We start from the raw sequence: 12582 nt of genomic DNA, 5'->3' as shown, positions 1-12582 counted from the left end.
GTTCCCCAACCAGGGATCGAACCCATGCCCCCTTCATTGGAAGTGAGGAGTCTTAGCCACTGGACCCCCAGGGAAGTCCCCTGGGGATCTTTTTGAACTGTAGATTCTGATTCAGTAGATCCGGAGTTGGGCTTGACATTGAACATTTCTAACAGGTTTCCAAATGATGCTAGTGCTTCTAATTTGTGGGCTACACTTGGAGTAGCAAGACTCTAGACCTTCATTGTCCAGTACCGTGGCCCCTACTCACATGTGGCCCCTGAACACATGAAATGTGGCTAGTCCAAATTGAGATGTGCTGTAAAATGCATACTGGATATCAGATATCAGAGTCCAAAAGTATGAATGAAAAAAATCTCCATTTTTAAGTATTGATTACATGTTAAAATGGTAATTTGGGGGTTAAAATATTAATTTCATCTGTTTTTATTTTTCTGATGTGGCTACTACAATATTTACATGGCTTGCATTCGTGATTTGCATTATATTTCTGTTGAACAGTGCTGCTCTAGACCATATTCCATCCATAAAAGGTGAGCTTAAAGCAAGACTTACTGGCAAGTAAAAGGAAGGGAGAGAATGCCTCGAGGAATTGAGAATATCGGTGTGATAGATTTGACATCTGGAAATGCTCTGGAGTTTAACCAGGATTTTAATAAAAGTAGATCTTGGATCTGATACGTGTTCTATTTGCTATTCAGAGCTAGTCAAGGTGCTACTCTGTAAGTGTGGCCTGTTGCCCAGGATCATGTCAAAAGTTCTGATTTTTGAAATTTATCCAATGAAAAAGATTCAGTGCAGATTGTTTTTTGTTGTGGAAGTAGAGTTGAGCTTTAAAATGTCATTTGGGTGAACAGGAGCACAGCTTGCCAAATTCCTAGTACAGACAGCCTTACTTGTCAAACTTAACATATATTGTTAGTCAAACCTGAGTCTAATTTGATTACCCCCCACTATCACCACCCCCTTGTTGCTGTGGTGCAATGCTATGTCAGAAAGTGGCATCTGATTACTCTTCAGACATCCCACCTGTTCTGATCATTTTGGAGGGCAAATCTTCCTTCAAAGCAACTTACGATTTCTTCTCTTTTATAAACACAGTATACTTTTGAAGCTAAGATTTCGTTTTCTTTAATCCTTTTTTTCTTTCAAGGTTCTCATTTTCCTCTGCTGGTGAGTCCTTTAAGCAAATATTTCTTGTTTGATCCGAACAATTCATTGTAGTCATTCAGATGGAGTTATGAAAGTCTAGTCTTTGTTTTAATGATTGAAACAAATGATGAAGGTCAAGAAATTATGACTAGTATAAAATAGATGAGGTAATCTGTGTGTGTGTGTGTTTAACTTACATGTAAGATTAACTTTTTTTTTTTTAATTAGAATTTCTTGTTTCTTCTTAGAATTAACTTTCTGACTCATTATGAACTTTGGGCAAGTGACTCAGTTCTGCTAAAACACTCAATTTACCTCTTTAAAACTAGGCCACCTACCTACATAATGCTTGCAAGAATGAATAAATCAGTGTTACTCAAAAGTATGCTCTGTGGACCCCTGCCCCAGAGTCTCCTGGGGTATTTGTTAAAATGAAAATTCCTGTACGCCACCCATATTTACTGAATCAGAATCTTTTAGTTTGTTAGAATTACGTAATAATCTGACATTAAGCCAAATTTTCTTTTCATACATTTATTCCAAAAAATGCTGAGCCATTCATTTATTCATTTGAAAAAGTATCCATTGAACATTTAACCTGTGCCAAGTGTTGGGGATTCAGCACTGAACAAGACAAAAGGTGGTGTATGCCTTCAAGGAGCTTCCATTCAAGGGAGGTGAGACAGACATGTAAGTAAACAGGACAGTAAGTCAGCAAGCTAAGTTCACATAGTGATCAGGTGGAGCTGGTAATGAGATACTGGGGGACAGGGATGGGGAGAGTTCGGTTTTTAATTAATTTAGGGGGTTGCAGAAGGCCTCTCTGAGGAAGAGACGTTTGAGCTGAGAAGTATGACAAGAAGGAGCTAGTCATGCAAACATCTGGGTCTGAGGAAAGGAAAGAACAAGTGCAAAGCCTGAGATGGGAAATGCTTGACACATTCTAGGGACAGAAAGAAGAAAAAGAGTGAAAGCCAGGTGGCTTGTGCATAGCGAAGAAGTGGTAAAAGATGAGTTTAGGAGAGAGACAAGTGGCAGATCATCTAGGCCTTGTGGGTCATGGAATTTGAATTTTACTTCAGTGTAACAGAAAGCCACTGATTAAGCATAAATCACATGTCATCTGACTTCTCTTTTGAAGAGTGAACCTTTGCTGCTCTATGGGCCCAATGTGTAGGGCATGGATCACAGTGGGGGCAAGAGTAGAGCAGGGAGGTCCAATCAGGACCATTAAAAGAAGTCCAAGTGAGAGATGCTGGCAGCTAGGACTAGATAGTAGCGATGGTAGTGATGATGAGAGGTTGGATACAGGGGCTAATTTGGAGGTCGAGCTGATAGGTCATGTTGATGCATTTGGTGTCAGGGAGTAAAGGAACAGAGGGAGTAAAATCAAAGGTGACTCCTTCCTAAGGTTTTGCCTGAGCAACTGAATGGATGGTAAAATGCAGGAGAGGAATAGGTTTGGGGTGGGTGGGGAAATCAAGACTTCTGTTTTAGACAAGTTTGAGAGGCCTAATGAGATGCACAAATAGGCCGTTGGACACATGAATCTGGAGCTCAGGGGAGTGATCAGGACTGAAGATACAAAGTTGGGGTTCTACAGTATAGAGTTGATATTTGGAGCCCATGACTGTATATGATCACCTAGGGACAGTGTAGATAGAAAAGAGATACGGGGCTTGGGGCCTTCCCACACTTAAGATCATGCAAAAGAGGAATGGGTGTTGAAGACAGAGGTAAAACCAGGAGAGTATAAGCCTAGAAGTGAAAATGTTTTGATAAGAAGGGAGTGGTGGGTTGTGTCAAATACTTCAAATTGGATGAGGACAGGTGATTTGGCAATTTGGAGGTTGTTTGTGGCTTTGATTAGGTTTGGGGGAGAGGTGAATGTTAAAAACCCAACCGGAGTGGATTAAAGAGTGGGAGATGAGGAAGTGGAAATAAGAACCACAGAAAAAATTCCTCAGGCCATGTCTCTCTTGTATCTGTACTATGTAAAGGAGTATAAATTCCAAATTCTTGTAGTAACTGGGGTCTTGGGGTCAAAGAAGTATTTTTTGTAGATTTTTATTCAAACATTTAAAAGTAGAATAGAGCAAACCCTCATATGCTTGTTACTCATTGTGATAGGCGTATAATGGCCCCCCAAAAATGTCCAGGTCATAACCCCTGGAAATATGTTACTTTACATGGTAATGGGGACTTTTTGCAGATGTGATCAAATTAAAGATCTGGAGATGGGGAGATTATCCTGGATCATCCAGATAGGCAATGTAATCACAGGGGTCCTTCTAAGAGGGAGGCAGGAAGATCAGGGTAAAAAGCAGGAGATGTGACGACGCATCCAGGAGGTTGGAGTGATACAGTGAAGGGGTCACAAACCAAGGAAGACAGGCGGCCTCTAGATGTTGAAGAAGGCAGAGAAATGGATTCTCCCCTGAAGCCTCCAGACAGAGGGAAAATACATGAGAATGAGAAAGCATGAGGAGTGTTAAAGAAAGAGCAAGGAATTAGCTCTCCTAATAATGGAAGTGCTTGGGACACTTAGCTTCTTGACAAGTCTTGCAGAGTTAGCTTGCAGCTTTTTTTCTGGTCTTGAGATTCTCCCCACTGCCTTTTTAGTGTTAAACTTAGCTTTGATCTTCTAGAGTCCTGTAAGTAATACCATGTCAAAATAAATAGAACATCTTACCAGAAGGCCTTGCTCTGTTTCTAGTCCTTCCACTGAAGGGTTTTCCATACCTTTGGGGATAACATGAAGGCCTAGCTTTGCAATAGATTTATAAGAGAATATTCTGGCAACATTAAATGCAGTATGACTTCTGGATGGTAAAGAGCAGCGACACAGCTTTTCTGGCCACCTTTAACCATGTGTCTTTGGCCATCCTTATTTTTTGAAATTTATCCTAAAACCCAAGTTAGTACTTGATATACCAGTGTTGAGCCCTGGCCATACCTGTATCCTCTCAATTGGAGAAGAGAAATTATATTCTGGAATTCCTAGATTGGCCTGACCTGGCTGATTTTGACATCCTGCTGTTATGGTCTTGCTCTCAGTATCTGTAGCAAAAATTTCCCCTCTGCTTCTGCTTCAGCCTCTTGTTCCTGGCAACTTCCTCTCTCTATCAACTCTCAAAGATAGTTCTTTGGGCTGTGAAAGATCAGCTCTAGACTAGGAGTCAGAAAACCCAGGCCCTAGTCCGTGTTCTGTCACTTACTAGCAAATCTCTTCCCTTCTCTGGGCCTTGATTTCCTCATCTGTGAAAGAATGTAATAAACCTGCTTGTTTGATAGGATTGTTATAGGAATTAAATGATATAATGTGAGTGAAAGTGCTTTAAACTATAGAGTCTAATTCAGATGTTATCTAATTATTTATTTCTTTGTAGAATCCTAAAACATTACCACAGCTCTTCATGTTACAGATAGGGAAGCTAGGGCTCAGAGAGAAGAAACTTATTCATTATGGCGGTTAATTTTATGTGTCAAGTTGGTTAGGCTGTGATGCCCAGTTGTGTGGTCAAAACCAGTCCAGGTGTCACTGTGAAAGTGCTTTATAGATATGATTAACATTTAAACCAGTAGATTTTTAATAAAAGAGATCACTCTCCATAATGTGGATGAGCCTCATCCAATGAGTTGTAGGCCTAAGAGAAAAGACTGAGCTCCCTAGAATAAAATTTTCTCTCTCTCTCTCTCTGAGAATACACATATACACATACACACCCTACTGGCTCTGTTTCTCTGGAGAACTCTTACTAATATATTCATTCTTTCATTCATATGGCAAACAGTTATTAGGTATCTACTGTGGGTTTTATTAGAGCAAATAAGACAGGGGCCCTGCCCTCAAGTAGGGAGCAGACTAGTGACTTCCCAAGTACAGTTTAGTGTGATCATTACTGTGATTTGGGTGTGCTTTGGGAGCTTTGGGACCACAGTGAAAGAATGCTCAAATGGGTAACCAAGACCTTTGAGGCAGGAGATGCTTCCTGAATGATGCTTGAGTGAGTTTTGAAGGATGAATATGAGTTAGCAAATCAAAGAGAGGGACCAGGCATTTCGGGCTCTATAGAGTGTGGAAAAGAGTGACAGCATTTCCACGTGTGAGTCCCTTAGGAGTTCTGGGCGGCTGGAGCAATGGGAGTTGGAGAAGGTTGAGTGATGAAGCCAGAGCAGTGAGCAGGAACCATTTAGGGGAAAGCCTTGATCCTGAAAATCATAGGGAGCCATGCAGGGATTAAAGTAGGGTGACAGAGGTCTGTGTTTTAGAAAGATGCCTCTGGCTACTAGGTGGAAGCCAACCAGGAGGGGAAGTCCAGTGAGAAGCCGAGGGAGACCTAAGCCAAGGCGTAGGGATGCAGCAGTGAGATGTGATCATTCACTCAATACATACTTGTTGAGCATCTGTTCCGAGCCAGGTACTCTGTTTGGTGATGGGGATCCAAAATGGACACAGACTCTGCTGCTGTGGAGCTTGGTGTGGAACTGAAAGGATTTGGCATTGACTTACAGGAGAGGAGGGGTCAAAGAGGACTTCAAGGTTTCTAGCCTGAAGTAAGTAACCACTGAGATGGGAGCGTTGGAGCAGGAAGAAGTTCGCGGGTCAGATGAGTTCAGTTTTGGAGCTTGTAGAGTTTGTGGTGGTACAGCCAGATGAAACTGTCCAGGAGACTACTGATCTGTTATTCTGCAGGGCAAGAGAGCTTTGGGCCTGGGAGAAAGATTGGGAAGAAGCTGGGGGTGGGAATGAAGTCACACAGGAAGAACAGACGTCAGGTTAAGAACCTGGAATTGTATGCAAAAATGCTGTGTGTTTGGATCATGTGGGTTTCCCCCCTCCCTGTGAAGTAGATCCATAGCCGTCATGACGGTCTCAAAGGGGAGAAGATGTGTGCTTCCCCCTCACCCCCTGCCAATTATTAACCACTGAGATAATGCATTTTAATTAAGCAACACATCCCCACCCCTCCCAAAATCTGATGTGGCAGATCCCAGGACTGTCTTTGAGAAACTGAATGAAGGTGTGGAATGAGGGTAACAAGGATCCTCCAAGTAAAGTGCTCTTTAATTTCAGTGTACTTTGCAGATGGGAAACTACTCTCAGACGTGTTGGGGGCTTGCTGGGAAAGTCAAGATGTAATCTCAGATTGACTCTCAGGTTCAGTATTTCCCCACGGCGTTGAGCAGGCTAAATGGAGTTTTGCAGGCCTTAATCTCATTCACTCCCACATTCCCATCTGAAGAGAATAGACTCCGCAATGAGATACCACTTAACACCACTTGAGTCATTGCCTAAGTCTCCCAACCTTTAAAATGAAATAATGTTGGTTGGACTCTGTCTTCTCAATGAAGGAGGTAGAACAAATCTGGAGGTATAGACCCGCGGCCTGGTGGGGCCGAAAAACTCTGGGAAAGTGTCTCCCTCTGCCTTGCTCAAAGGATTCAGAAAGCAGCCACAATGCAGTAATGGGACCAGCTTTGCCTTTCTGCCTGGAACAACCGAAAAACCAGGCAGAATATATGAAGTGTCAGTTTAAAAACACTGGACATCAGGCAATAAAGGACAGTCATCCCCAAGAGACAGGAAACAAAGTGAGCCCTACGACTGCTTCAGCTTACTGCCTAGAGAGAGTTCCCAGGCTGCAGCACAAAGACAGGGAGTCCAGGCAGAGCCTAACAGAATCCATGAATTGAGGAGTTGGAACTTAGAGTTCAGGGAAAGCAAGGCAGCTAGAGTTCACAGGACAGAGTAGTAGAGAGGAGAAAGCTGCAGACACAGAGAACTCTGGAGATATGCAGAGAGTGCCCCTCCAGTATTCAGTAGAGTACTGATCAGCACATGCATGTAAGGAAACTACATCAGGCCAGGGGAAGAACCACCCAGAAGGGTTAGAGAAGACAGTGCTTGATGGCCACACAGGGCTGGGAATACTGGAAAGCCTCATTACCCATGGGTATTGAATTCAGAGAAGTCTTACCTCAGTAGTGGAGAATAATTAGTCATAAATAGTAATTAGGCTAGGCTAAACAGCTCTAGTCCTGCCCAATAAGTCTTAAAAGCAAGACCTTAAAGGATCAAGTGTTACAAGTAACCACATCCAAGAGCAGTATCAAGAATATTTATAGGAAATGAAAAATATCTAACAAACACCCAACAAATTAAAATTCACAATGTCTAGTATCTAATAAAAAATTACCGGGCTTCCCTGGTGGTGCAGTGGTTAAGAATCTGCCTGCCAAAGCAAGGGACACAGGTTCGAGCCCTGGCCCGGGAAGATCCCACATGCCGCGGAGCAACTAAGCCCGTGTGCCACAACTACTGAGCCTGAGCTCTAGAGCCCGCAAGCCACAACTACTGAGCCCACGTGCCACAACTGCTGAAGCCTGCACGCCTAGAGCCCGTGCTCCGCAACAAGAGAAGCCACGACAATGAGAAGCCCACGCACCGCAACGATGAGTAGCCCCCGTTCACCGCAACTAGATAAAGCCCGCGCACAGCAATGAAGACCCAACACAGCCATACACAAATAAATAAATTTTTAAAAAAAATTACCATATATAGTCTAGAAATAAATCCTCAATTTACAGTTAATTGATTTTTGACAAGGGTGCCAAAATAATCCAATGGGGAAAGAATAGTCTTTTCTACAAATGATGCAAGGCACCTGGATAGCCACAAGCAAAAGAATAAAGTTAGATCTTTCCTCATACCATATACAAAATTTAACTAAAAATGGATCATAGACCTAAATGTAAGGGCTAAAACTGTAAAACTCTTGGATGAAAATATAGGCATAAATCTTCATGACCTTGGGTTAGGCAAAGTCTTCTTAGGTATGACACCAAAAGCACAATTGACCAAAAGAAAAAATAAAGAAGACAGGGTAGACTACATCAAAGCTAAAATCTTTTATGCTTCAATGGGCAGCAGTGAAAAGACAACCTACAGAATGGGAGAAAATATTTGCAAAGCATGTATTTGATAAGGATCTAGTATCCAGAATATATAAAGAATTCTTACAACTCAGCAATAAAAAGTTAAATTACTAAAAAAATGGACAAAGTATCTGAGTAGACATTTCTCCAAACAAGATATACAGATGGCCAATAAGCACATAAAAAGATGCTCAACATCATTAGCTATCAGGGAAATGCAAATCAAAATCACAATCCACAATGAGATACCACTTCACATCCACTAGGATGGTTATAATCAGAAAGAAACAATAGCAAGTGTTGGTGAGGATGTGGAGAAATTGGAACGCTTGTATATACTCTACTGGTGGGAATGTAATATGATGCAGCCACTGTAGAAAACCATCTGGCACTTCCTCAGAAGGTTAAACATAGTTACTATATGACCCAGCAGTCCCACTCCTAGAGAAATTAAAATGTTCATCCATACAAAATCATACATGAATGTTCTTAGCAGCATTACTCACAGTAGCCCAAAAGTGGCAACAACCCAAACGTCCAACTGAGGAACTGATAAACAAAATGTGATATATCCGTACAATGGAATATTACTCAACAATAAAAAGGAATAAAGTACTGATACATACTACAACATAGATGAACCTCAAAAATAATTAAGTGAAAGAAATCAGCCAGAAAAAAACACATATTGTATGATTTCATTTATACAGAATGTCCCAAACAGGCAAATCTATAGAGACAAAGTAGATTAGTGGTTGCCTAGGGATGGGGGATTGGGGAGAAATGGGGACTGACTGCTAATGGGTATGGGGTTTCTTTTTCAGGTGATGAAAATGTTTTTAAGGTGATTATAGTGGTGGTTGCACAACTCTATAAATATACTAAAGACAATTGTACATTTTAAAGGAGTGAATTGAATGGTATATAAATTATACTACAATATAGCTGTTACAGTATATGAAAATAAAATTACCAGGCATGAAAAGAAGAAAGAAAATATAATCCATAGTGAGGAGAAAAATCTATCTAAATTTACCCAGAACTGACACAGATATTAGAATCATCAGAGAGGGACATTAAAAGTCATAATTGTGTTCCATGTATTGAAAGAGTTAAGCAGAGACATGGAGGATACAGAAAAAACCCAAGTCCAGCTCCTAGGGATGAAAATAACATTGTATAAGATGAAAAACGCATTGTCAGCATTAATGGCAGTTTAAAATTGCAGAAGAAAATATCAGTGAATTTGATGACATAAAAATAGAAACTATCCAAAACAAAATATACATAGGGAAAAATAACTTCAAAAAGATGAGCAAAGCAGCTTCAAGCAGCCAATATGTGTGTAATTGGAAATCAAGAAGAAAAAGAGAAAAGGGGACAGAAAAAATATTTAAGGAAATAATGGTAAAAATTTTTGCAGATTTGATGAAAGGAGAGCCAAGAAGCCCAATGTGCCATAAGCACAAGAAACGTGAAGAAAACCACACCAAGCACCATATCATAATCAAATTGTTCAAAAGTAATGATAAAATCTTGAAGCAGTCAGAGGAAAAAAAGTGCCTCATATACAGAAGAGCAAAAATAAAGATGACAGTAGGTTTCTCATGGGAAACAATGCGAACAGTGGAATGACCTTTTTAAAGTACTGAAAGAATTTATCACCAGCAGACCTAAAGTACATGAAATGTTGAAGGAAGTCCTTCAAGCAGAAGGAAAATAATATGAGGTGGAAATATGAATCTACACACACACACAAATAAGGAGCACATGGAAATAACTACATGCTAAATACATAATGGCTCTTTCTTACTATTTAAATCTCTTTAAAGGCAATTGGCTATTTAAATGAGAATAACAGCAATGTATTATAAAATGTATGACAATAATTGCACACAGAGTTCAGGTAGGGAGAATGGAATTATACTGTTAATACTATTAGGTTATTAAAAGTGAATTGGTGTAAAATCACTTAAAGGTAGACTGTGCTAAATTAAAAATGTATACTACATACTCTAAAGGAACCACTAACATAACAAAACAGAGTTTTTGTTTATAAACCAACAAAGTAGATAAAATGGAATCATAAAAAGTATTTAATCCAAAAGAAATCAGAAAAAAAGGAAAAAGGGGAGAAAGAACAAATGGGGCAAATAGAAAACAAATAGCAATATAATTTCAACCATATCAATAGTCACAATAAATGTAATGTAAATGGTCTAAATATACCAATTAAAAGGCAGAGGAGACTGTGAGATTGAATAAAAAAGCAAGACTCAACTATATGCTGACTAAATGAAACACATTAATATTTAATTTAAATATATTTAAATTATATTTAATTTAAATGTAAATACACAAATAGGCTAAAAGTAAAAGAATGGGAAAATGTACCATACTGACATTAATTAAAAACAAAACTGGTGTGGCTAAATTAATATTAGACAAATAGATTTCAGAGCAAAGAATATACCAGAGATAAAGAAGATCAATTCATAGTGATAAATAGGTCAATTCATCAAGAGGATATAACAATCCTACATGTTTATGCACCTAATAACAGAACTTCAAAATGCATGAAGCAAAAGCTAATAAACCTGCAAGGAAAACAGACAAATCCACAATTCTGGTTGGCTATTTCATTACCCCTCTCTCAATAAATGATAGAACAAGTAGACAGAAAATCATCAAGTTTATAGTAGACTTGAACAACGCTATCCACTGTCGACTGAAAAAAGAAGCACAACTTGAGGGTTGTGAGTTAAGTTTTATTGATATTTGGGGCAAAATGAGGACTGCAGCCTAGGAGACAGCGTTCCAGATAGCTCTGAGAAACTGCTTCAAAGAGGTAGGGGGGAAGGTCAGTGTATGTGTGATTTTGGAGAAGGGGATGCAATCAAGCACATATTTTTTTGCAGAAAGTTTCTGCTAGTCTCGTACAGGTTACTGCTAGTCACAAGGAGCAGACGTCACCATGAAGGCTTTTAGTGCTTTTCTAGATATGAGGAGATGCAAGAATTGGGCTCATAAAATCCTCTCCTAAAAATAACTATCTGAAGACCTGTTCTGCCGGTTTTTCCCAGAGCACAGAGTGCCTCATTCCTGATCTCCACCCTGAACTCCTTTCAGGGGGTGTTGAAGGTCAGCAGCTTCAGCAGCTCATAATTTGATCCTTGTAGAGGTAGATGGCAAGTGCCAATTTGTAGGTGATACCACCAACCTGATTTATAGAATCCCACAGCAGCAGAATACACATTCTTCTCAAGTGCACACAGAATGGTATATTTCTACCAAGACCAACAAAAAAAGAGAGAGAGAAGACATCAGTAAAAGTGATAAACCTCTAGCCAAACCGATCAGGAAAAAAAGAGTGGAGACACAAATTACAGTATCAAGAATGAGAGAGGCAGTATTACTACAGATTCTACAGCTATGAAAAGGATAATAAGGGAGTATTACAACCAACTTTATGCCAATAAATTCAACAACTTTGAAGAAATAGAAATTCCTTGAAAGACATTACCAAAGTTCACTCAAAAAGAAATAGATAATCTGAATATTCCTGTATCTATTAAAGAAGTTGAATTTGTAGTTCAAAACCTCCCCTCAAAGAAAATTCCAAGCCCATATGGCTCCACTAATGAATTTTACCAAACATTTAAGAAAGAAATAATACCAATGCTACACAAACTATTCCAGAACACTGGAGAGGAGGGAACACTCCCTACCTATTCTATGAGGCTAGTGTTACTCTGACAAAGACATTACAAGAAAAGAAAAATGCAGGCCAATATCCCTCATGAACACAGATGCAAAAATTCTTTTTTTAAAAAATTTTATTTATTTTTTACTGAAGTATAGTTGATTTACAATGTTGTGTTAGTTTCAGGTATATAGCACAGTGATTCAGTTATATATATATATATATATATATATACACACATACACACACACACATATATATATATATATATAGTTATATATGTATATAACTGAATCTTTTTCAGATTCTTTTCCCTTAGAGGTTATTATAAAATATTGAGTATAGTTCCCTCTACTGTACAGTAGATCCTTGTTGATTATCTACTTTATGTATAAGTAGTATGTATATGTTAATCTCAAACTTCTAATTTATCCCTTCCCACCCTGCAAAAATTCTTAATAAAATTTTAGCAAATTGAATCCAAAAATATATATAAAAAGCTTAATACATTGCAACCAAGTGGGGTTTATCCCACAAAAGCAGGATTAATTTAACATTTAAAAATCAATTTATGTAATTCACCACATTAACAAACAAATAAAACATAGATCATCTCAACTGACACAGAAAGAGCATTTGACAAAATCTGACATCAATCCTGATAGAAACTTTCAGCAAAGTAGGAAAAGAAGGAAAATTTCTCAACTTGATAAAGGCCATCTATGAAAACCTACAGCTAACTTATCCTTAATGGTGAAAGACTGAATGCAAGGCATCCAGATTGGAAA

Source organism: Eubalaena glacialis, chromosome 3, assembly GCF_028564815.1.
Source record: "Eubalaena glacialis isolate mEubGla1 chromosome 3, mEubGla1.1.hap2.+ XY, whole genome shotgun sequence".
NCBI classification, from domain to species: Eukaryota; Metazoa; Chordata; class Mammalia; order Artiodactyla; family Balaenidae; genus Eubalaena; species Eubalaena glacialis.
Note: the sequence above shows the minus strand (reverse complement) of the source record.